This window comes from Artibeus jamaicensis, unplaced genomic scaffold (assembly GCF_021234435.1).
Source record: "Artibeus jamaicensis isolate MK-2021 breed Jamaican fruit bat unplaced genomic scaffold, CSHL_Jam_final contig_432, whole genome shotgun sequence".
In the NCBI taxonomy this organism is placed as follows: domain Eukaryota; kingdom Metazoa; phylum Chordata; class Mammalia; order Chiroptera; family Phyllostomidae; genus Artibeus; species Artibeus jamaicensis.
In genome coordinates this window covers 1877769-1905536 of record NW_026521828.1, presented here as the reverse complement: position 1 = coordinate 1905536, position 27768 = coordinate 1877769, and positions in this window count along the sequence as shown.

Below are 27768 nucleotides of genomic sequence, written 5' to 3'. Positions count from 1 at the left end.
TTCAAAAAATGAATGCAAGACCCAAATATCTCAGATTGTGACATTTTGAAGAGAGAATTTCCTGTTCTGTCTGTAGACCTGATTGGGATATCTAAATCTTGTATCTCTAAACATGTTCATTTTAGCCAGCAATGGAGGTAGCCTCTATGCATGAAGAAACCCATGGATAGCCCAGGAATTTTATATTGGTGAATTTTGGCAAGACTGTTTGTCTGGTTTAGCTAAAAGCCACTGGGTTGTGTCTTTCCAAAACCTAGTGTGATGTGAGGAATGTCAATTTAGACCCATTTCATTCTCTACAGTCTTCTTCTAGGAGCTAGGATCATGAAATATGTTTCATTTGAATCTACCTATACAACCAAACAATGTAGCCAAACTATAAATTAAGTAGTAGATCATAAACTATGTAGCATGGAATGCCAAAGTGAAATATGGCCACCACACGTGATTCACCTAGAGTAAGCCTTATGAGAGTCTACAGTCTCAGTTCAGAAACTTCAGAGGCACAGACAAGAGGGCCTAATTTTTTTTATAGTTAAAAATCAGTGTACTAAATCTTAGAGTGCATATTTTATTGTCTAATAAGATGTAATTAAAATTGACTGAAATAGAAGTTTTCTGGTGGCTTAACCCAACTTCTGAACTTAATATCAGTTTTATAAAATTTCTAACGTGTGTGCATGCATATTAGTTAATATCTATATGCTTCCCAACTTACCAACTGAATATAAGGCCCCATCCTATAAACCTACAAATCTCACAACAAATTTAAGAGGGTGACAAAATGTTCAGGTGTTATGGTACATATTATAGCTCACATTGTATTTTCTTTCCTTTCCTTTCTCCTACATTTCTTTCCTCTTTCCTTTCAAAATTCCATGATTAATGCTCACTTTATCTTTAAAAAAATACTTGCTGATAGGTACTGCTATTTTTCTCTTCTTTCAACCTCATAAAACGTTCCCTCTCCCACAGACATTTTTGCTTTGCCAAATGGCTTTGTGTTGAGATATAGGAACAAGTAGTATGCTGTTGTTTTACACTTTACTAGAATAAATATGTTGCTGACTTCTGGTAAAATTAGAAATTGTTTCCAAATATCAAAATAGCTGGTACTGAAACACCTTAGAATAACTTTTTGGCCTTGCTTTTACTTTCTTACAACAAAATATTCGTATACTACTGTGTAATAGGTTCCTTAATCATTGATGTGTTGGATTCATTAGTTCACCAAGATTTATTGCTCCATCTTCTTAAATTTCCCTTACCATATGGATAACTCTCACATGCTTGATTAGAAAATATATAATTATGTTGGTCCAAATTCTAACAACTCTATGCCCAGTGGCAGAAATTTAATCTAATTCCTTTACATTTTCTTTGTATTTATGTAGGAGCAATTCAAGAGACTTCTTCCCATCACTGTTGACTTTCATGTTGTTCTTGAATTAGTTTTGTATTCATTGAATAATTATTGGTAAAAATAACACATTAGTCTGACTTTTTCCAAGTCCTAATTCTGGTATCTAATAAGTTAAAAACATGAGAAAATAAACATTTAACTCCAAACCAGTATTTTACTTAGCTAAATGTATTTCTTAGCACTAGAGTTTTCTTTTCTTCTTAACTTTCTGAATAAATGGGAAATAATGTTCAAAACTTCACTATAACCAAAACCTGCTTTTGAGAAAATTGAAGAAGAGTTAAGGGAAGAAGATAGTGTTAATACACTATCAAGAGCTATATATAATTCATATCCTGGAGCCCTGTGATTCCAGTATGTTCAAGATGCATCCGCAAAACTGAAGCATATTTATCACAGACTCCTTCCTATATCTTGGGTAACAGACCTTGAAGACATAGTGTAATAGAGACTCTCCTTTTTAATTTTCTGTTTAAAAAACTTGTAATGCTGAGGCTTCAATGCAGTTGAACATATTTCTTCCATTAATAAAATATTTCTGCATTTGCCCAGACAGCTCCGAGTCATTGTCAAGTCAGCCAGTGCAGTAGTTCTAGAAAATACATTTTTGACACGCTCTGTTCAACTAGAATTCATTAATTACCTGAAATATTTAATACAATCATGATTACAAAAGAAATGACTCCAATATTTGCCAATGTCTTCAAATCATGCCATACACATTAATTTGTGGGTACTTTGATGAACAGTTCAGACTTATGACATGTAAAAACATAGATACCTTGCATTTCTTCCAAATTGAAGTAATGAAAAAACTACCCTCAAATCCCATACCCCTTTGAGTTAGAGTTATTTAGAACTAGGAGGCCCTTCTAACTTTGCAGATATAAACCCAACCCATAAAAAGAAGTGAGGGTTGCATTCTTTTTCAGGGAAGTGTTATATTATTAAAGAGGTTCATGCAACATCCCTTCTAAGGAGTTAAGGATTTCACTAATAACAATGAACACATTCTGAGGAGAATTAACAGAGAACCTTCAGGGCAATTATAAATCATAATAATAGTTGCATTAAAAAAATTGAGAACATTGTCTGGAAATGGCACACTCTCCAGGAACGCCTTCCCCACTCAATTTCCGAGCAGCGACTCTCCATTAGTAACAATACAGTTACAGGACAGTAGAGATTCCACAAATATGATGCTATTGTATGCTGTTGTGGAATATGAACGACGGGGTTACCTATGCCCTGGTTTGGAAAATACTTGCAGCCTTGTTGGATTCAGGTCAAAAAATCAGATACCTGTTTTGCTGTAGTTCTGCCACCTTAGCTAATAGTTGTTGGTTGTCCAAGGGAAGTTACAAAGCCACGAAAAGGCAGATGGATAATTCAATGGCTATTAAAAATGAGTGTAGTACCAGTAAAAACAGAATTGAAATCAATTTGATTGTTATACTTTTTTAAAAAATAAATTCAACACTTGGTCCCAGGTTTTGTTAGTGCAGGAATCATAAAGGGAAAGAATGCTAAAGGATACTATGGCTACTACACCCAAAGTGTTTATGTTTATTCTCTTTTTTGGCCCTACAAGTGAATTTAGACATAAAAATAGTATTAAGCTAAGCTATAACTAACTCAGCATTGAGTTACGGCTCAGTGCTGTATGGTCCTGTATTTCTTTAGATCTGGGATGATCATCAGCTCAAGTGTCCATCACAACTTCTTGCCTTGTCACGTGATACTTCATAGTTTCGAAATAAACTTTCAAATGCATAGAAAAGAAGCAATGTAGCTACCACCAACTTGGAAGTAAATGACAGTCCAAATCATCTCTGGGTAGTTGGAATCAATAAACCATTTTATTTTTGAACTCATGAACACATATCCATCTTTCAGAACTCAGTCTCCAATTATAAATGTAATAGACCAGCACACCACTTTTCTTATGAGTTGATATCAAATTCTTAATGGACAAAAATGGTCATCAATTTTAAAATATCAGAGTAGAAAGGGTTGACTCCATGCAATTAAAAATAATTTATGAGACTTACTGTAAATTAACTCTGTTTTATCAAGCCTGACTTAAAAACATATACAAAACTTAGGCTACCTAATTTTCTTTCACTTTTATCTTTTTAAATAAAAACTGGGATAAAAACACTGACCTGAGATATATTTTAACACATTAATGAAGTGATGTCCTGAATAGAAGTTCTCATTTTTTTCCCACTTTAAAAATAATCACCTATGGAGGAAACATACTGAAGTTCATGACCACAGTAAGTCACACTTCAGCAAAGAAACCAATTTCAGAAGAAAGTATAATGGTGAAGAGGGGTAGTCTTAGTAAAATACAAACCAAGTTGATCTCCTCAAGCATATTTGTTTAAATATTGTGATAGAATCTAAGAAAGGAGAGTATAACTCAGCATCTTCATGGGGTCTTACTAATTTTCTTAATCAACAAATATGCATTTGGTACCCATGATGCCAGTGATGTTCTCAGAACTGTGCAGAGGCCTAAGTGAGCATATTCTTTGCCCACTATGGTAATAAGAAAGGAAAAGATCCATTGTTCCAAATAGAAAGCCATTCTAAATTTATCCATGTTCATTTATTATTATTAATTTAATCAGGTAGGGAAGCTAAGTGTTAATGGCTTAGAACATAAATACCTGCAAGGAAGCAAGTGGCACAGAGAACGATGCTCATAAATGAATTGAAGGTCAAGATGAATACAGAACTAAAATGTGGCCTTGAGGGACATGGTGTGGAATAGGAAAAGAAAGTACCTGGAGAAATGGAATAACATAGGTAACATATTGTTCAACCATTTAGCAAAATATTAATTCCTATTTCCCACTTTGAGATTGGTCAAATTTGACATAGAATTGAATTCAAAACTCCACTGGTACCTCAATATTTGGCTCATTTATTATATATAGACAGACCACATTGGTCTTTAAAACCACACTATATTTATTCTGATAGATTTTCAATTCTAAAGGACAGTTTTGGTGATGAGAAAATGATTTCAGTCTTCTGTTCATGTCAAGATACAGCATATGAAATTAGACATGGCAAGCCCAATACAGGGGACATGTTCTTCCCCCTTGAACTTGAATATACATTCAAAGCCATCTGCGAAGACAATAGGAACAATATTTATTCTAAAAGAAAACAGTGGAATCTATGTTGAAATAATCAATGGCTGTGCAATAACATGAAGAAATCGAATAGGTTTGTCAGCACGTCAGTCAGAAATGAATTACAATCATGATCTAGAAATGAAGGTAAAAGAAATTTCTCTGGCAGAAGTGGCATGTAAAATAAAAGCATTAGTGTGACATACAGTTTATGGAAACTCTCTTTGTGGAGATTAAAGTTTATGCTTGTTGACAGTACAACAGGAACATGTCACCCTGTGTAAAAATGATCATGTCATAACCACATCTTAGATGATGGCTTGATTTTACAGACAGTGACAGACATTAGATAGAATTTATCATGCATTTCCATCAACCTACATTAAGCAGAGTAGGTACCTCCATGCATGGATGCAATGACTTGAAACCAAAAGATTTTCTGCCACGAGGTGTTTTATGCTATAGTACCACGGTACCAGTTCTGGTGTTGCTCATACATTAGAATGACTTTAGGAAACATGAACACAAATTGAATTATTTATATTTTATGTAAAGATATCATTTGTACCCAGCTATGGAGCCTGACATAGCCTTCCTAGTTTCTCACAAAACTGAAGCCTACTGAAAAAAAAAAAAAGTAATTATGTTAGTGATAGAATTAGTGGGATGGTGATCACACATGCATTTATTTCGCATTTCTGTGAAGAGCACTTTCTGCATTTTACCTCCTTTAATTCTCATAACATGAATAGTGCAGCAGTATGTTGATAATGTGTATTTTAAAGAAGGAATGAAATCTAGAAAGGCTAAATATGCAGATGAGTCAATAGCCAGTGCAAAGCAGCTAAGGAGCAAGACCCAGTTTCAAAAGCAGGCTGGCCCTAAAGAAGAGAGGTCCGAGCCATTGGGTACCAATGATGTCAGAGGTCCAGATGTGCCTCGGGATGTCATTGCAGCTTTAAGTCACTTCTCTTGGATGGGGGCTCTGTTTTGCCAAAATTTACAGGAGATTACAAATGATCGAATTAAACTCTAAAGTTTAATCATCAAAGCAATGCAGATTTATTAATTTGTTTAGCTTTTTCTTGCTCCCTAGTTTCCTAACCATGGGCATTATGTTTAGTGGAACTATCTGATCAATCGTAGGAGGCAGTAAAATTTTTTGCTGCAATCTGAATTCTGGAAATAGATCCAAAATAAATGAAATACCTGTACTGCTATTTATTGCAACATTGTTCACAATACGAATATATAGAAACAAAGGAAGTGTCTATCCAAAAATGAATGGGAAGGAAGATGTGGTATATATATACCTAAAAGGATGTTACTCAGATAAAAAGAAAAGGACTTCTTGCCACTTGCAACAGCATGGGTGAACTTGGAGCACGTTATGCTAAGTAAAATAGGCCTGTCACAAAAGGACAACCACTGCAATGACGTTACATGTCTGAGTTACCTAAAATAGTCACACTCGTGGAACTGGAAACAGACAATACAGTAGTAGTTCTGGGAATGGAGAGTGACGGAAATAGGGATTTATTGTTGAACAGGTATAAGGTCTCATTTATTCTAGATTGAATAAGTTCCAGATATCTGCTGGAACTTACTATCAACATAGTACCTGTAGTTAGCAATATGGAGCTCTGCTTTTCAAAATTTGTTGACATCGTAGATTTCATGTTTAGTGTTCTTACTATTAAAAAAATGAAATAAAAAAAGTGAAGGGACACAGGAAAGTTCAGGAAGTGCTGGTTACGCCTACTACTGTGATCGTGGTGATGGTATCATGGGTGTTCGCATGCGTGCAAACTCATCGAGTTGTGCGCCTTAAGTATGGGCAGTGCAGTTCTTTGTACATTCATTAGACCTCATTCAAGTTGTTCAAAAGAGTGGTAGCTTTTAGTGGTAGTATTTAGTATTTTGAGTGAGTGGAGGTGACTGGCTGAGCAGGGGTATGAGGGATCTCACTGGGATGATGGAAATGCTGTGTCTCATGATTGGTACGTAGGTTACTGAGTGTATACATTTCTTAACACGGAGCTATATTCTTAATATCATGCATTCACTCTGAGTAAATTATACCTCGGTAAAAAGTAGCCAGGTGCTTTGGAGAAAATAATAATGACTTATTAACTGTTACTCTTTTTACTCATTATAATCTGCCTTCCTGTATTTCTATTAAATTTATACAACATAACCCCAATCTAGTATGTAATTTTATCCTGTGATTTAAAAAACATGGATATTATCTCTACACTCATGAAAGAAACTGTCTTTGAAGAGGCAGAGAAATTGCCATATCATACAGGTATAGCAGAACTAGAGATCAAATTATAACTTCTAGGTCTCTGATTTGCACTTTATACTTAATCTGTTAAAACGACTACACCTCTGGTACAAGTAAGTGGTAGAAGTAATGCAGTGTAGTGCTCTGGCTGACTCAAAGCACACTTCTTCTTAGTTAAAACCTTGAGAACGAATGCAGCAGTGTTGAAAAAGTTTAACTTAATTTATATTCTGCTCAAGGTATGTACACTAATTTAATGACTGAAGAGGTTTTGTTGAGGAAAAGTATGCAAAAATCCCTCAGCTACACTACTGAATGATTCCGGCGACAAAGTCCAGTGGATTAGTGGTGACTAATAATTGATTTCCACCCTTTTAGGTAGAATATAATTATTTTCAATTTTTTTGAATCAAAATACCATGTATATAAAACTTTAGTTTTTTTTTGTTTTTTGTTATAACTTTCTATTTAAATTCATTTTAAATTAAATTTATTGGGGTGCTATTGGTGCAGGGGTGTCCAACCCATAGCCCATGGGCTGTAAGTGGCCCAGGATGGCAATGAATATGACCTGACGCAAAATCATAAATTTACTTACAAACTTGTTTTTGCTCATCAGTTTTTGTTAGTGTTTGTGTGTTGAATGTGTGGCCCAAGACAACTCCTTTTCTTGCAGTGTGACCCAGAGATATCAAAAGATTGGACACCCCTATAAGGTTTCAGGTATACAAAGTTTTCACTAATGGCAGGAGACTTGCTCTGGGGTGGTGAGCACACAATACAGCGTACAGATGACGTGCTGTGGAATTGTGTGCCTGCAACCTGTATAATTTTGTTAACCAGTGTCACCCCAATAAATTCAATACAAAATAAAAATTTTAAAATCAATTGAAAAGAAAACAAATGCAACTCCCTGGGAAATTCCAGAGCCATGTAAGGTACCCATTCTCAAAGGAAGTTCTTCAGTGTCTGTTCTGATGCACAGTGGCAGAAGCTCATAAATGTTCATTTTTGTGGTGTGAAAAACATAATGCCCCCCCACAAAGGTAAGGATATATAAATATGGTATGTTTTCCTACAAAAAACAATAACTTCAGGATGTCGATCAGAGATGTTAGGTTAAAAATATTTAGAAGAATACGCATGTACATTTCACTAGCTATTTGTTGTATGTGCCATAATTTCAATTATGTCTTAAAGGGCCATTTTCTACTTGAGCTGTGTTGACTCCTAACAGTTTAAATGCTTGTCTTATTTCTATATGTCAGTTATTTTTAATTTTTAAAACTAATGTCTTGAGCTTTTCATGTGAATCAGGATGTCTGCTAAGTCCATGTGTCATCTCATTTTCTTATAACTGCCCAATAAGTGTCATATAGTCACTGTTCCAATATTTAATGTAAGAATGTTGACATTTTTCAAAGTTGCCACCTACTGCAGCTTAAAGAGATGGGGGACAGAAGGAAGAGGATTTATACCTAAGCAGTTTGATCCCAGAGCCCTCGCCCTGAACTACAATTTTATACTGTCCCCTGGGCAGAAACCTTGTACAGAAACAGAAAAATGGAAGGCATCCCCTGGGATACTTCACTCGCATCATTCCTTTTTAAAGAGGAGGGGAAATGACCCTCTTCTGACCCAGAGTGAAAATGACCCAAAGTGAAATGACAGTATTTCACTCTGTCTCCAGAGACATCACAAACCCCTGATATTTTTCTGTCCAGGATTAGTTTTAGTGTGTGTGTGTGTGTGTGTCATAGGAGACGCACACATAAACGCTGACTGTGGCCCGGGAAGCAACTAATCGGAACAAATCAGGCCAGGACACATGTATGAAGAGGTGTTGCCATGGAGACATGGTGATCGCATGTGGGGCACAGGCCCTTAGTCACTTTAGTTCATTCAAAGACAGGCAATGAGCACTTGATTCCCAATGGAAGGGACTGTTGCTTACATATGGTAAGTCCAGAAGTCAGGTAGCATGGCAAATGGATCTATTTTAATGACTCTCTGGGCTTGGCTTTGCCTTCTTTGTGGAGGGCCTTATCTTCAAGGTGGCTGCAGTCTTACAAACCTCACAGTCCTGATTAATGACATCCAGAAGGAAGAGGGGCAGTCTGGGGAGTTTCTCAGATTTACAAAGAAGGAAGTTTTCTTCCTTCCTTTTTAAATCGTTTTCATTTAAATTCCTTTTAAATTATCTAGAGGCCCCAGAAAAATACCTCCTAACATTCCATAGCCCATATTTGGTCCCATAGCCTCAAAGAAACACAGTTCTGGAAAAAAAGGAAAATTCTGACATTGACAGAGTCATTTTTTCCTAGAGTTTTAGAGGCTGTGTGCCAGTGTGAATTTGCACAGAGTTCTGTCGGAACAGGGCGAGGTGGGAATGGAGGCCAGTTAATGGTGACTTCTACACCTCTGTTTAGGGCCAGCTGATTATGGTATGTGGGCTCTCAGGGGTCAGATATTTTGGCTTTCTTTTCCAAGAAAAACTGTCAATTTAAATGACTATGAGAATGACTCTTATACAGAAAAATAACCACACAGCCACAGAAACTGCATCTTCTGACCAAACACAGTCTTCAAGGCTGGCAGCAGTATTTGCTCTGGCTCGTGAGCTAACTTTGGGTGGTATGAAACCTGGCGTTTTCGAGAACCAGAAATCTGAAGAGGAATAGAGTGTCATGTTTGGTCTGTGAGATTACCAAGGGAGGGTCTCAGTAAGTCAGGAAACACAGCTGACATCATTCCCCCGGGGGAAACAGCCAGAGAGATGGGGAGTGATATAACAGGGCAAAGTGACAAGGTCAACAATGATGGTTTTCAATAGGATGCTTTTAAATAGGCTACTTCTTTTTGTCCCACTGAAAGCACCACTCTGAACTTAACATTTAATCCAGAAAAAGTTCTGTAGAAACTAAATTCAATTCTTATGTCAACAGCCATTATCCCAAGTCAGTTTAACAATCCACTGTTCCCGTGACCTTAGGATTACCACTGATGTTCCTCTTCTCCTTCTATCATTTTCGAGCTCCTACTCTCTGTCAGACACTGTCCTAAATTTAACTCATAAATCTCGTGAGATGATTTTTTCTTCTTTGACAGATGACAGCACATTAGTTCAGGAAAGTCAAATGACTGGCTAAGGCCAGAGATCTAGAAAGTATAATAGGGCTGAAATGTAGTTTCAAATCTACCGGACTTCAAAGCATGGCTCTCTTATGACAAGCTCTTTTGCCTTCGTTGCCCCTATTCCCACAACTGCAGTCATGTAGGAAATGAACATAATCCCAACATACAGTTTGAGAATAATTAATGTTACCAGCATGAGCATGATGTTCAACATCTGGGGGGAAAGTATATCTCGTAAAAAAAAATTTACAGCAAAATAAACAACTCTTTTATTTTAACTTCAACACATATGTTACGGACTCACATCTGCTTTTTATCGTCCTTGCCTTTTTTTTCTCCATACTTTTCTTTGCCTTGATTAATCTACTCAAGGGTTAGCATGTTAATTAAGTTTTTGGAGACACTTGTTGAAGGTCTAATACTCGATACTAAATTATGATTTTCTGATCCTCTTTTATATACTTCTGACATCATCGCTTCTTTTTGCCTAGAAATCTCAGCCATCCTCTTACCTGCCTTTTCCCTTCCTAGCTTTAAGTTAACATATAAATGGAAAATTTAAGAAAAAGTATCAAGAACATTTACTTAGTTCCAGTGGATTTGAGTAAAAGTGGAAATATAGATGAAATGCCTGAACTTGGTGTGTGTTTTGTTTGTTTGTTTGTCTTTTATTGACTCGCACTTGGCATTTGGTTAATAGTTTAGTTATAGTGTATAAATCCATCTGCTTCCTTTCTCACCTTCTGTGTGGTGTTTATGTGGGGAAGATCTCATTCCTGTGCACCCTCCTGGAAATTAAAACATGTCTTCCTCATCTGCCCATCTTTTCAACACTTACTGCAGTCTCTCACCCTTTGTGGATTCTGAACAAATATTTGTGGAATGGTTGGGTTCATCTTATTTCAATGTATGTGAGTTATTAAAAATTAAAAATATCAACCAGGTGATACTTTTCCTAACTACCTATTTTCTGATATCTTTTCCAAAAATGTACACATTCTCTTATTCCTTCCTCTTTTTTTTGTGGTGAAACAATACGGTGGAAACGATGAGTCATTTTTGATGTGGAAAAGAAAGCTTCGCCCTGTGAGGAAGCTATCCGGAGAATCTGTAATGAGAACAAAATAAACCACCTCATCCTGTGCTCACAGCACCCTGGCTCTTGATGACTTCGGATTCCTTCACTATCAAGTACAAACGAGTCTGTGTCTTTAAAAAATAAAGCTCATCTTTTATATGAGACAGTTTACAGTTTATCAAAAAGCTGCATTAAGGTGTTTAATAAATCATGCTGCATACAACCCAAGGACAAGAAAGCACAACTGTCTGAAATAAAATACGTACATTAGGAATACAAGTGAAACAGATTCTCGGTATGATCCTCAGAGTCCTAAGAAATTAATCAGAAAATGTTAATTGTCTACCAAGTTTAAAGTAGTAAAGGAATAAAACAAGAAAATGGACAGGGTCTTTTCTGAGTGAATGAATAAGGCCTGAGTGCTAACATATAACAGACAAATAATATAATCTTAATATATGAGCAATTTGAACGTTTTTGTTATGGTTTAGTAAGAAATAAATCAACAGTTCCCACTATGAAGGCAAGTTTATTTATCTGAAGGCAACGGCTATTCCTTGTGGGAGAACTATTATAAAACCAGCAGAGATGAACCCCAGCTGCTCCTTCCTCTGCAGACGGCTCCTGCAGGGGTTAGCACTTCCCACACCATCTTGACCGGCGGACTTCCATACAAATCTCAACCCCACTCCAGAGGGAGGTTCTCTGCTAGTGAGGTGGCAGGGGCATTCACTCTCCTGACCTAATGAGTGTCATTGATGCCTTGATCCGGTCAGACATAGGGTTTCTATAGAACCTGAAGGCTGTTGTTCAGACGGCCCCTCGCCCCTGACTGGGTCTGGGTGAGCCCAAGCACGTTACAGTTGCTTTTCCAGCTGTCTGCAAGGAATGGGCAAAGAAGTCAGCAGTCAGGTGGACTCAGGTCAGCAATGAAAGGGATGTCTGGCCGTGGCAGCTTCATTCAGAACACTGTTGGTGTCACAAGAGAGCCGGGGTGCCAGGGAGTGGCGGCTGCCGGTGGAGAGAGGGAGTTCCCTGAGCAGTGCGTTCCTGTTTTTATCTTCTGCTGAGAGAACATCTCTTCAGTCTCTCTTCACACTGAGCTCCAGAGCCACTTCTTTGATTTCAGGGGCACTTAGTCCATCAGCTGCCAGGTGTCTGTGAGTGTGTGTGTGTGTGTGTGTGTGTATGTGTGTGTGTGTGTCCTCACACTTAAACACACATTTGAAGTGGACTTTGTGGACTACTCCACAAAGAACAACCTCCATGTGAAAGAATTTGTTTTGGCTTTGGGGTTAAATAGAATAGACCCAGATAATATACTTATTAATTCTGTGATTTGAGGCAACTGACCACTGAGACCATTAGTTACCTAAGTATGGAACCTGGGAATGACACCATCTCTGTCTCCGTTTTGTTACCAGTCACCGCAGTGCCTGGCACAGAACGGAAGCTCAATAATACTGGTTCCCTTGCTTTCCTTCAAAACAACAACAACAACAACAAAAAACCCAAACCTTCTTTTAATCGTGGCATGCCGTGCCCGGTCTACAATTCTACATTCCTCCGGCCCTGTAGAGATATGAGTTATAGCTATCAGTTTAGATCTGTGCAGACTCCAGGACTCAGCCTGCTCCTGGAAAGATATAAGGAGCCTCAAACTATATTTATCCGCTGATACCATATCTGTAAGGCTACTGTTTCCCCTCTGACTTTCTAACCAGCAGGTAAATGTTTTACTCTTCTAGTGATAAAAACACAACTGAGCATCTTACCTGTCTTCTCTCTCCATTCCCAGTTTATCTTGATCCTCTTTTCCAGTGCTACTGTTTTAATGATGTGTCAAACAGACATTTTCGAAGGTGCAATACTCCCTAAGACTGAAATCGGATCCCCCCGATCTTTATTACATATTTTTCCATATCTCTGCTTTAATTGCTCAGAAATCTTGTATGTTGTCCTGTAGGTCATGACTCCTTGGGGGCCACTACCATGTATGTTCATCTTTGTATCTGTAGCACCTAGAACTCTGCCTGCTCACAGGCTATCGGCACACATGTTAGAAAGGAGTGGGAATATTGGCATAGGAGAAAAGAATAATGTTCGTTCTAGGTATATTTAAAACACAAAAGGTGCTAGCTGCATACTGAAGAACATTTGAAAAACTAGCCAGATCTAGAAGACCAACTACTTCAACACATGGAAATACTGATATTTTCTACCAATATATGTAGAACAGAAGTATGGCGAGGGGGTAGGAGAGGTGTATGAGAAGAAATCAAAGTATTTGAACTTCAGATACTTAAACCTGTGCTGACTTGAGGGGTAATGTCATTATGTCCAGCTCTGATCAAGTAGAGACTTATAAAATAGATAGACTCGCTTTAGACTTGTGGAAAATGTAACTTACTTAAAACCGAGATCTTGGACCAAGATGCGTAATTTATTGGCGTGTGACTTTGCCTGGGACAGTAAATCAAAGAGTCTCCCTTGGTTCTGCCCCTCAGCTCCAAAGCCCTCCTGTAAGCCCTCAGGATGAACCTGCACATCTTTAGTTAGAAGACCTAGATCGTCTGCCAAAACGAGATTTCCTAGGTTTACTTCTAAATATAGCCTTAGTTTGGGTAATTTGCTATAATCAATTTTGAAGAACATTTAAACTCAATTTAATGTTTATTTTCTTTGCCAACTCTTGGCGCCTGCATATATGATGACTCTCATTCAAACGAGAAGATTACACACCTATTAAATATGTACACGCAAGTGAAATCACTATACATCATATAAGTACAAATTTAACTCTGGGAGACGCGTTGCTCTCACTGATGCATTTATTCATTTGCTGAGGGTTGTTTGAAAGTATGCATGTATTAAATATAACATTTAGAGAGCTTCACTTTGAAAATTCCTTAATTTCCTAACAAAATAGTGCAATTATGAAAATTTCACTAATCTGGTATTTACCATTGCCGGTACATTTTGCACGCAGCTTTGATATTTGTAGTAGCTTTATGAGGGCCATATTTATTTATGAAATTGTTCGCCCGTTGTGTGTTTACTGATATGGGACTGTAATTATTTTATGTTTGCAAATAGTCTTATGGTTAGTAAATTTGACAGAGGTAACTTCCTGCCAAAGAATAGAAATAACAGATGTAAAGGGCTTCTTTTCTAAGCACCTGTCATCAACAAAGAGATGTTAGGACATGGATTCAAAGGGGAGGCCAAGGACACCTCGTTTGGAATGGTCCAGAGTAAGAAGCCTTAGGCAGGGGCCCAGAAATGGATAGTAAAAGTAGAAATGGAAGAGGGTGGAAGCATTTCAGTCTCTGAAGCTCAGATTTCAGAACTGGGATGGGTACGAGTCCTGTTCATTTGTATGGGCCTCAAATTAGGGCATCAAAACCAAACCAAGGACAAAGACAACAACCAGTCAGAAACATGTACTGGGAGACAGAATAAGATATAAACACAGAGCCATGTGCTGGGGCTGCAAACGAAGACAGAGGGCTGACAACTGTGGGGGGTGGGTTTATATTCTTGTTTTAAATAGGAATTAAAAATTAAATGATCATGTAATGTTGAACAGTTAGGTAGTGTTCCTGAAAATGCTCATTTCTGACTTCAAAAATCACGAGTTCAATTATTTTTATTGAATTTACTAGGGTGACATTTCTTAATGTAATTATATAGGTTCAGGTATGCATTTCTATAGGTTTGGGGAGCCCAATTCTATAACACATCATCTGTACACTGTATTGTGTGTTTACCACCCCAAGTCAAGTCTCTTTCCTTCACCATTTGCCACCCCCATACCCTCCTGTACCTCCCTCTGCCCATTTCCCTCTGGTGATCACCATACTGTTGTCTGTGCCTTTGAGGGGTTTTTCATTTGTTTCATCCCTTTACCTTTTTCATTCAGCCCTGCAGTCCCCTCCCTCTGACAGCTGTCAGTCTGTTCTCTGTATCCATGAATCTATTTCTGTTTTGTTATTTTGTTCATTAGATTCCACATGTGAGTGAAATCATATGGTCCTTGTCTTTCTCTGACTGGCTTATTTCACTGAGCATGATGCTCCCCAGGTCTATCCGTGCTGTCCCAGAGGGTAAGATTTCCTTCCTTTTTATGATGCCACCGCTTTCTCAGATCCTGCATGAGCAGCTGCCGAGTCTCAGTGTTTCATGCCTTCTAGGTCCCCTTTTACACTTATAATTTTGGTGTCATTAATGTCATTCTTCCTCCTTTTCAAATTGGTCTGGCTCAAAAGATAACTTTATTACTTTTCTCTATAAGGAGTTATACACTCTTGCAACCCCCACAATCTCTCTTTCTTCCTAGCCTTTCACATCCAACCCATGTTAGTGGTAAATGCCTTGCTTGTGCTAGTGTTTGAATTAGGAGTCATACATTAGAAACTTATTGAAAGACACAGCCATTCTGATGACCAGAAAATTGCAAGTATAGTGGAACAGGTTGAGCTTTTCAATCAAAGGAGCAGTGAGAAGACAGATCTTATTTCTCCTCTCTCCTGTAGTTCCTGAAGGTCAAATGCAGGAAACTGGGAGCTCTCAGCCACATCTGGCCTACACACCTTTGTTATTTGACCTACACAGTCCCCATCTTCTGAATTTATTTACATAGGGATAGTTCACATTTAAAAACAGATTGCTGGCTTCCTTTGAAAAATCTAGAAGAACTGGCAAATATGGGCCCATATTCTCAAAACGGTAACTGAGGACTGGGCTTGCTAGCGCCCATATTCTCCTGCGAGTGGGGCACATACCCTCTCAATGACCACAGTGGGGAAAGAAACGGTTCCTTAACTTACTGGACCTGCTGGGTGACAGCAGGTCTCTTGTGTTTGTCACCTGAGTGAAGGCAAGGATCAGCATCTGTCACTCTCAGACTCAGAAGAATTGTGAAAAGCCTGGTTGAGAGTCAAGGGTGAGGCCACAGGGTAACAGGCAGCCTGGGCTGGCCCACCCGTGCCTGCTGCGTGGACACTGTCCTGCCCTTGATGGCAGAACTGATACACTAATGATCAAGATGGAGTTGTAATAACAAAATGACTTCAAAATGGCTATTGCTTTTCTCTGTTTGATCTGTTAGCACACTGAAACAGGAACATTGCATTGTCTTTAACAGCCATGTTCAAGGGTAAATTGTAGTACTGCCCTCGTTATACAGATAAGAGGTTGAATTTTTGATGCCAAAGCCAACTCCAAAACCCAAGTGCTCATCCATCATGCACAGAGGCATTCCTACCCTATGTAAAATACTGGAGCCATCGACACAGCCTAGAATTTCTTTATTATGGGCTCTTTTTTTTATTAAATAGATATTAGGTGAACTATTCTCTCCGATCCTCTGAGCAATTCCACTGAACTGCAGTCCTGTATGGTAGGACTGTACTAAGTACACAATTGAGCACAGTTTCAACCACAGGTTTTTAGTCAAGTATTTTTCTATTATCCTCGTTATCACTCCCTTCATTTATATGTTAAACTTAATGTTTACATAATACCTTGACCTTAATATTTCTGTCATTTAAAAAAGAAACAAGAAACACGATTCATGTTGAATTTTGGATATCATTCTCAAACATTTTTGCACATAGGATTACGTGGATGTCTTGTTAGAAATACAGGTGCTTATGATTCACCCCAGATCAACGGAATCAGAAACGATGCGATGAGGTCCTGGCACCCGTATTTCTCAAACAATACCCAGTGATTCTGAGACGCATAAAAGTTGGAGCAGCTCTGTCCTAAGTTTACTGTGTAACATCAGGATTTAATAGACGATACTGAATTGAATGTCATTGGAAGCGTGGAATACTGATCGCTATTTGTGGCACATTACTGTGACTTCATGAGGGGAAAGTCATGCTTATATTCCTCTGTGGTGTTCGTACAGAGATCGCGTGTATGTTCCTTTCCTTGAAAATCAGAAGGAGACACTATGGGCCCTGACCAGTGAGGGTCAGTTGGGTGTCGTTCCACAAAGTGAAAGGTCGCCAGTTCCATTCCGGGTTTAGGCACAGGCCCGGGTTCTGGGTTCGGTCCCTTGGGGCCTGCACAAGAGGCAGTAGATTCGTGTTTCTCTCTCACATCAATGTTTCTCTCCCTCTGTTTCTCCCTCCCTCCCCCTCTCTCTAAAAACAAATCAATAACATTTAATTTTAAAAAGAAATATGCATTATAGGTACATTTTGAATTGTTAACTTTCGTAGGCTTAAACCTTTACAAATAATCTCTCAACAAATTTCATGTATAATACAATGCCAGCAAGTTTGAATTATATATACACATGTACAACCACAGGATACATCTTATATATGATGTATATGTGTATATATGTATATATATATATTTATTTATAATTTTATATAAAGCAAGAGAGTTGAACCTATTGTGATACCTAAGGAAAGTCTAAAATGTGAAAGGTAGCTCCTGGGACCGGTAGGTACACCACAGGGCAAGAAACGCTTTATTTTTCTGTAGGAATTTTGACACGGCATTCAAGAGATCCCTTTGTAAACATCCTCCAAGATGAGTTAGCAATTCCAGATGAGACTTGAATACCCCTAACAGTACCACATGCGAGAAGGTGGCAATTTGCCTCTCCTTTCTGCTGTAGAATAAAGAACTTAAATCAATCCACTCAAGCGTGAGAGGAGGGGAAAATGTAGTTTCACAAGTAAAAATAATCAGGCTATTATACTGTCTGGTAGCACCACAACACAGAAAACAAATTTCTGTTTGTTTTCAAACTGAAGAATTGCACCAGTGAAATTCTTCCAACCTCCTCTCTCCCTGCACACACACAACACACACAAACACAAAGCGATCGCCTATGCAATTTCCGCTGCAATGCCTGTACAAATTCACTTTCCAGAAGAATTTTTTTTAAAGCAAATGGACCCAGGAAATTGTCAGAAGCTTGAATCTGAGTCAGAGTCGTATTTCACATTCAAGAGGCCCAAGACTCCGAGAATTCTTTCTTGCATTTACGGTGAACTTGAATTACTACAACGGAGTTAAAGTAGTATTTTCTGGGCACCTCGTAATATATATTCTGCGTGGGAAAGATGGAATAGGTCATTATTCAGAACAATTTACCCCTAGATGATGGATCAAAGGGATTGCCGCCAAGCAATCACTCTTTCTCAGCAAGATGGGCAGCATTTGGAATCGGGGTTGACAAGAAGGTCTGAAGTGACATTTGTGCCCTGCCAATGCCACCGTCATCATGTGGTGTTCCTTTCTCATTTCCTTAGAGTGGTCATGGTGACTGAGCACAAAGAGTAAATGACTTGGGAGAAATGAAAAAAAAAATGTGTTGTCATGGTATCAAAGCTGGAACAGGATGCATAAGACAAATATTAATATATCCATTCTGTTGGTGCAACCAGAGACTTAGGATGTCACTAGACTGGAAGTTTGAAGACAACCACATGAAAGACAGCATTGCTGGGAAACGCACCAGGAAAAGAGTATATCATTTTGTGTAGGAAGAGACCTCATCTAAGCTGACCTTCAGGTCCCACTGCATGTGAGGAAGAACTTTTGGTCAGCAGTCAGCTAGAACCAAGGGCTCAGTCCCCAGCGGGGGGGATGCAGCCTCCGTTTCTGCCAAGTTAGAGAAATTGAGATAGACGTGGTAGATGGGCCTTTAGAGAAAGGCCTTAAAACTCCATCTGTTCTGTTTCTTTCAAAGATCCCCCTTCAGGTTTTAAGAGAGTAGGCATTTCATTCGGAGGCACCCTGGGGGTACCAAGTGAGAACTCAAGGCTGATACATCGTGACAGTGACTGGTATTATGTAGTAGCATCATTGCCACCATTGCCACAGTCCTAGCTTGCTCAAACTAAACAAATGAACAAACAAACAAACATCAATAGCAAGCGGATAGGAAAATAAAAGAACTTATTCTCTTATTCCTCTTAGATATGGCAATACATGAGCCAAAATGAAATCAAACATAAAATGATTCATATTGCTTTTTCTGTATCATTTTATTATCTTTATAAAATTTAACTTGTTAAGCAGGCTGCACTTAAAGGGGGAAGGAAAGGAAAACCTTAAAGGACTAAGCGTGCCCACCGCTTGCACGGTCCCCGTCACATCTCATCACTTTCTCTGTTGAGGGAGAGAGCAGTGAGCACATGTCCGGACCCATAGGGAGCTTTGGGGTGCAGTGGCAGATACAGGACACGGCTAATAGTGGCCATGACTTTTCCTGACATCTCTTTGGTTCGCTTCAGCATGACCTTGTCAAAGTTAAAAGCTCATAAAAATCCCTATTTATTTTTTATGGCATTACCATTCTGCATAACAGTGCTTAAAACAAAACACAGTATAATTATACTGTCAATCAGGCAGCTAAGAAAGGCATTTTCCACCAGCCTCATACCTAGCAAACTGTAAATAATTTATAAAACCAGAAGTCATTACTAAGTGGCAGCGTTCAGGGGCTAGGTAAGCCCTTGTCACAGCGCCGTGGTCTTTTAAGAGAGCTGGGCACGAAACCTGCCTGTTTACTTTCATCCTCTGAGCGTAAAAAATTGTTGTTTGTGTCTCTCGTCTTTCTGTGCGGGCTCTAATAAAAATATCAAATTGTCAATAGAAATTTGAACAGGTGTAGAGTGAGAGTAATAATGATGTTTTATTCATAGGCACTTCCAGCCCATTTAACTTCATCCAGCAAACAACAAAAAATATTTTCTTCATTACCTCCAATTAATGTAAATGTCAAATGTGTTGAATATATTATCACACTGATAATTTGTTGTGTTGATTGATTTGTGGGATGTTTTGGATTAAAGTAACAATTTTTCTTACTTGACTCACAATTGCTTGTTGTTATCTGTCACCTCTGGATTATGTAAATGACAAATTTGTTTCCATCAGATCTAGTGCTAATTCCGGTAAACACGATTTTCAAAGTGTCAGTGAGTTCCGAGGTTTCCAGCTCTTTCATTGTTTTTAGTTATTTTATTAATTGTTAACTAGAATTTATCAGCTCTGGGAAAAAATGTATATCTATATCTCCTTCATGCTAATGACCAGATACCCCTTTGCTTTTTACATATCAGGCAGGAGCAGAATAAAATGCCAATAATTAAACTCTAGCTTCCACATCCCACTTTCTGGTCTAAATTCTGTTCCCAAGCCCAAGTCTAGTATTTGTCTCTCATAATACTCTTTCAGAATAATCAGGATATATATTATAAACCATTTCTTTTCCGTAATAGCTTCTGTGTTAGGTTTTCTTTAATGCCTCTGCCCATTATTTAATCTTCTTATTAAATACTTTTAGAATGAAAAACTCGTGGTCAGTTTTCAAAGGCAAGAGTCAGTGATATCTTTAATAGATTCCATAATATGATAATGGAGAAATATGTTTAATTTATATATCAATATCTTTTATGTCCACATTTAAAGTTACAGTTAAGTGGGAAATTTAGATTATTTTCTTCATGATTCAGGAGAAAAGCTAGGGTTTTTTCTATTCTCTGTTACCTGATTATTTCAATTAACCTTTCTTTGTTATGTGGGAAATATAAAAGGGCTTGAGGGCTCTGAATATCTAGGAGCATGGCACTAATCCTACTTCTCTCATGTTTTAACCATGCCTAGAAGTGGTTTGACTTCCCTATGCCTTGCTTCCTTATTCTATTCTATGAAACCGGGATGCTTCTATTTATCATAGGAAGCTCATGAAAATACTAAATATTTGTGAAATGCCTCATCCAGTATGTTAATCATGGCAGACAACAAACAAATCATTTGTATAGGTCTTTCTTGTCTCCTCTATTTTATTTTTCATGTGTAAGTGCTACCGAAATAAAGGATATGGCACTCTATAGAAATGTGTTTTTTCTAAAAGTTATTTTTAAATTATTATATATGTAGCTGATATGGAATCTAATTCCTGAAATAGGCAGCAAATATTATTTATTTGTTGAGAGCTTAGCTTCGTTTCTAATATGTGGTCTTATGTACCTTTAAGCTCGGTTGACTCTTGATTTTCCAACACCTCTCCCATAGATTCGGTACAAATACCCAGAGGTGTATGTAGACGGGGGTGGAGGGATTGTGTGTGATGGTGCTGGATCTTCAGAGTGGTGAGCAAGGACTTGTTGCCCCAAGTATGGTCATGTATCTGTCATTCATCCCCGGCACACACCAGTCGTCCATGCCGAATCAGGTTATTGCTCCACCTTATAGGATTATTCTGGTTCAGGTCCTTGGCAGCCATATTGATGCTGTTCTTTTACTGCATTTGGTACCCGGATCGGTGGGACTCTGTAGGGTAAATGGTGGCAGTCTGGCTTCCTCACACAGGTGTGTGGGTAACTAAGGGAAGCAGTTTTCCCACAACCTTGAACGGGCCTGATAAGTAGTATTATCAATAGCCATTAGATTGGGTCCGATAAACAGTTCCCATAAAAAGAAGTGGTTCACCTGTGCAGAATTTTGCTGTAATACAACTTGTCTTGTGCCGGCTTTGTTTCTATTGAGTATTTAAGGGGGTAGGGGCTCCACACTGGTTTCTGTGACAGGTGACACGCAAGGGCACAGGTGGCATGCAGTGTGCCACACAGAGACATGCAGTCGGGGGGCACAGAGCTTGCAGTGCACATACGTGGCTTGCCTACCCATGAATAAAGGCACCTCAGACATCCCAGTGGCTCCGTGAATATTCTTCCATCTGCCCAGATACTGTGAACCTGTCAGGCCTTGACCAGTCGCAACACACGCTCTTTCAAACCCCTTTTATCTTAACCCTGGACACTGCCTTGTGACTTGTAGGCTATCACCAGCTCTCCTGGGGTCCCACCCAGGAAGTAAAGCACAGGGTCCCTCTGATAGCAGATGCCACAAACTCCTCAGGGATATTCCTCTCATCTCCCCTCAGTGTGAGGCTTGGTCCACAGAGCAGGGACAAAACTCTTATTCTCAGGGACCCACTGCATTTACTCTCAGCATCCTCTATGTCTTTTCCTCCTACCTCTGGGAAACGTAGTCACTGCTTTCCATCAAGTTGTGCCCTGAATGTGTTGCTCATGCCCTGCTTTTCATTCCTGTCTTCCAACACCTGGGCACTCAACAGCCAAGAATTGCTTCCGAGGTTTCTTCGCAACTGCTGGGGTGGATGCTGGGCTTCCTGAGCCCATTCCGTTGCAGCCCTGATGTATAATACCTGGCGGATGCCATGGCAGAACGACCACATGATATGAGGAAATACAAGGGAAATATACATATAAAACATTGCCTAGTAATATAAAGTTTCAAAAACATCATGAAGCTAGAAACACATAAAGGAAAATTGTAAAGTGAATGAATAACGGAATGGCAACATTCACTCTGTGGGAGCCACTTGTTCTGGGACCCATTCCTCATTCTGCCTTCCCTCAACCTGAAAACCACATTGTAGTTACCAGATTGGGGTCAAGACAGAGAGGTGTAATGAGTGGGGAAGCAAGGAAGGCCAGAGGAAGAAGGCAATGGAAGAGGCTGGGCTGATACCAGGTATAAGATTGAAAGGGGCATCTCTGTGCATCAGTGCAGAATAAGATCTCAGTGATCGACAATGCAGCTGCTGGTTTTCTCACCCAGGACACCTTGAAGGTTTGACGTTGCCCATCAGAGCATCACAAGACAGCTGACAACAGGCATCGCCTGTTTTCTATTAATACAACCCAATCTGAAGAATGAATTCTAAAAGTCCAAGAAAGCTTCTATGCTCCATTAAATAAAAATAAACATCCTTAGAATCATTTAAGTGCCCACCAGCCTTCACATTTCATGTTGACATGCATATCCCAAGGCATATTTATTGTAACCTTTTTCCTTCAAGACACATTGTGCCTGTTGAGCCTAAATTTACAAGAAAGACTGTAAAAATAGCAAAAGCCCACAACTGAGCTAGCAGAAAGCTCTTACAGTGGGCCTAGTAGCTTCCATGACTGAGAGCAGCATCAGAATTTCTGTCTAAATGCTTTTCGTCATCAGAGTAACTTACAGAAGTCTGGTCAAATTTTGTATGTCACTGACTTAGTCCATCAGGAGGTATTCTAAACACTGAGAGCCCTCATGAACAGCATACTCAAGGTACTATTCCTCCAGGGAATTCAAGAAATAGAGGCCAAAGTCATAACCCCTTAGTAAGCGACACAACACTTCCAGGAACATAAGATAATGAATAATTGTGTCTCTGCTGCATCTTCCATGGTAAGAGATGAACGAGAAAATTCGACTGCATCTAAAAAAAGGTAACAACAAAAACCACACACACACACATATGTACATGCATGCACCCATACTGACAAATACACTTAATAATGACCACACAGTTGAGACTTAATTGATATTTTATGCTGCTTACAATAGCATCTTGCTTGTACTTGATAATACTTCATTTTTTTCTGCACTGCACATCATCATCATTGATCCAGGCCAGCATACGGATGCAGCTAAGTTAATGGATGGGCTCACATACATCATGTCTGTCTTCTGTATTCAGAAAATGTTTTCTCTTTACGTGAATCTGCTTACCATAAGGAGTCCCAAAACATCAGAGATTCTGGAGAAACAAGTAATCCTTTGTCACCCTGAAATGGAAGTGATGTGAACAATCAGAATAGATTTAAAACAACCACCAAGTACAATTTGCTGTTGTAGATAAAAAGAATGAAGTTCTTCAATACATGAACGAGCGATAGATGGCCTCCAGTCATTGCCTACTTTGGGGGGAAAACCCACGTTTTGTCTGGAAATTGACTATTACTCTAAGTTTTTTCATTATAGCCAATCAAATGGAAATATGCAAATGTTCAAGCTATGATATCAGCAACCTAGTCTACAGTGGAGACTTAATGTTATGTGGTATCAGAGTTGAAGCACAGTTAGAAGACCCTCTGTGGTGTGGTAATAAATATCATGTTCGGAGCTTTAAGCCAGCCCTCCACTTGGCTGTCAAGCCCTACTCCTAAGAATGGCAGGCCTTGGTGGCTCCTCAGTGGAGGGGCATTCTGTCAACTCCAGAAATACTTTAGAACAAGTCAGGAACTTCCTTTTATTTCACCTTCTACCTGCAGATGAAAAATAGTTTTAGAGATTTGGAATAAGACAAAATGGCCTTTAGAAGCTAGTACTAGGTCACAACTTATTCCTTAGGTCTGGGTTTATATATTCTCTGTTTATTATAATCTTTATTGCAGTCAAAATTTCCACTAAAAAGCAGATTAATTGAAGAATTTGCTAATATGCACTGAAATGAAGTGTGTTTATAGCTGATCAGAAATGGAATCTAATCAGAAATATGATGATAATGACCAAAGCCAGCTCTCTGAAAATTACATTTATATATGGAGAGATTTGGAAATTTTTTGACTTGTATACCATGCTAAATATTTTAAGAAAAGAAATTACACATAACTCTGAGAAGGCAAGCATGTATTAAAGAAGTTCTGTAGCTTTTTAATAGCATTGTGCTTAGCATAATAAAAATGAAAATGCTTGATTGCATATTGATCATTAGAAATTTTTATATTCCTCAATCTATACATCAATGTAAAGATATTAACCACACAGTCTGTGCTTAGCAGCTGTGCTAGAGTTTGTGGTGAGACCCACATAAAATAAATAAAAGGGTCACTACTTTTGAAAGAGTTACAGTAAGGTTTGATAAGCAAGAAGTCAATTTATGGGGGAAAATCATTAGTATGTGACACATGGTAGATTAGATGCTATTTTAGATGAGAAAATAATTTAGAGAAGTAGGAGTATAATGAATAAATATGATCAAGTAAATCTTCAGGAAGATTTGTGTTAAACAAAAGTAAAGATTTACATTTTCAAAGAGGTAGGTGGAAACAGTACAATAAAAGGAGAATAGGAGAAGGCAACACATTATTTTTAATCTTATCTTATGGTAAAGAGATGTGGGGGCAACTTTGCCAGCAAATCCCCCCATCTGCCATGGATGAAAATGAAACTACCAAGACATGATCTGCTTGGGGAGGAGAGGTGGTCAATCTCTCACAGGAGAAAAACCAAGAACCCTTTCTTCAATGGCTTTTATTAGGTTGTAACACACAGAAATACAGGTAAAGCTCATCAATCAATGTCAGGCAGCAAGGATCAAACAATAGATAACATTTCAAAGAAATCTGAGGGCTTAGTCTGAGTCAGCATCTGTCAGGTAAAGCGGTTGCAAAAACTTTGGAAGACATACTCATTTCCTGCTCGGACCCTTAACATATGAATGAAAGCACTCTTAGCAATGCAGGCTTCCCAGGACTTCAGGAACTCTTTCTTATACCAAATCACCCTGGAACCTGACCTTGCAGGCAAAGGGATGCACCACCTTCCCAGTCATAGGTTTTTAGGCTTAAGTGGATTAGAGCCAGGAAGCGCTTCTCCCAGACAAAAAATGGGGACTCTGGCTATATCAGAATAGCCGGGGGGCAAGGGTCCATCACTCCCTCTTTGTTGCAGCCCCCCCGAGTTCTTCCTTGAGGGCCTCCCAAGTTATCATGTCTGGCTTAGGTTGCCCTTTCTCTGAGGGGTTGTACCTGTCTCTGACTAACTCACCAAGCCTTGGGGGCAGGGGATGAAGCAGAAGCAGCGCTTCTGCCAGAGAGATAAGCTTTGTCTCCTTAGTGGCTCACAGTCCGGAGGTTGCTCACTCAGCCTTAGCCATGGGGGGCAGTTACAACTCCCGAAACCAGGCAGAGCGGTTCCCAACAAAGAGACCCTGACGACTATTGCTATAAAGGTGTTTCTTCACATTTCGTGGCCATTGGAAAAGGAGAGAGATCAATGTAAAGTGGGGAAAACTGCAATTTTATATGATTCCATATAGAAGAGAAGAAATGGAACTGCAAAAAGGAAAGCTAAGGAAATGTTGATAGAGGTAACAGTAAGATAGTATTGATTTGGTATAAAGATGAAAACAAGTGCAGAAATCACTGTGTTTCCAAGTTTGGGGACTCAAATGAGAAGTGGTCCCATGGACAGCTATACGGAGATGGCATGTTAGTGTTAGACATGGCTCTACATGCAAAACATTTCCAACAACATGTGGGTGAAGTTCAAAACTAACAGAAGCTTCCCTGGCCAAAAAGAGAATGATAAATAGTTTATTATTTGAGTACATTGCATCTAAAACATGCTTTAATAATAAAAAAGTAACAATCATGCAAAGCTTATTTTGTGCTTAACCCCAAACTGAACCATTGATCAGTCCCAGCATCATTTACCAACCAAACATCCACACTGAACTCCAGACATAGATTCAGTTGCCAACTTGCATCTCTACCTGGATATGGGATGGGTATGTCAGATAGTTATCTGAGCTTTATCCAAAGCTGAAGTCCTTGTTCCATCCCCATCTGGTCCTTTTTCTCCCATCAAGCAGCTTCCCCTAGATTCTAGATTCTGGTCTGGTTTCCCGAATTCCCTTGCTGGCTACGGCTGGAGGGAGCTCAGCATCGCAAGTTAAGTAGAAAGACCAGGTCGGAAAGGGGTGGGGGGTTATCCCAGGGAAGGATGTAGGTTGCTGAATGAGGGAACTGGGAAAGTGGGTAGGGAACTATGCTTGTGTTATGAATGCAGTTTGAACTTATTGACTACAATTCTGCTTGCAAGCCTTCCATTGAATCTTTCCCTACAGATACACCTAGGGCCAGCTTTTTTACCTTCCTAGAAGGGGATTTCCAGGCTTCCCTATCTAATATTTTACCTGACCCAACACTTTATGTTCCCTTTCACTAATGCCTTTCCTTCTCTTATCATCAGTCACTCTTTGCCATTCTCTATATTTTGCCTCTCTGTAATGTGTTGATTGTACAATGTGTAATTTCAGTCAGGCAGGGGATTTCTTTTTCTACTTCGTTCTTTACTCCATCCCAGTTGTGTGTATAATAGCACCTGGCTCTTAGCACATGGTCAATACATGTCTGTGGGATGAATGTGTGAATTTATTCCCAAACACTTGAGCGACGGTACAGCACCTGGGAATAGTAATATGAGCACCATCACTGCCAGGCGCTCCTCTCATGGGCCCTCCTAAATTATGTTGAGAGATTTCCTGACTTTTTAAAAAGATTTTATTTATTTATCTTTAGAGGGAAAGGGAAGGACAGAGGGAGAGAAATATCAATGTATGGCTGCTTGTAGTACATCTCCTGCTGGGAACTGGCCTGCAACCCAGGGATGTGCCCTGACTGGGAATCGAACCACAATCCTTTGGTTGGCAGTCCCACGCTCAATCCACTGAGCTACACCAGCCAGGACTCCTAAGACCTTTTTTTTATACCAAAAAACTCTAGAGTGCTCCAGCAAAATTCAACAACCATGGAATAATATTTGCTGAGTAAAAAGAATTCTGGAATCAAAATAGATCCAAAATTAAAAAGATGCTTCCTAGAAAATATAATTATATATGCCCTCCCCACATATACAAGATAATGCTTTATGGATTTTTGGAAGTGTAAAAACTCCTGATCCCAAATCAATAAGAAAAATTAAGTATTTCCAAACATAGAGTGCAATGATGCTGTTATTTTACTTCCATAAGAAATCATTTCTCTTTCCCTAGCAATTCAATATAGCGTGCAGTGGCAAAAGTATGGCCCTTGACCTATGGTATAGAGATTTTTTGTATCCCAAGGACTTTCTTTAACGA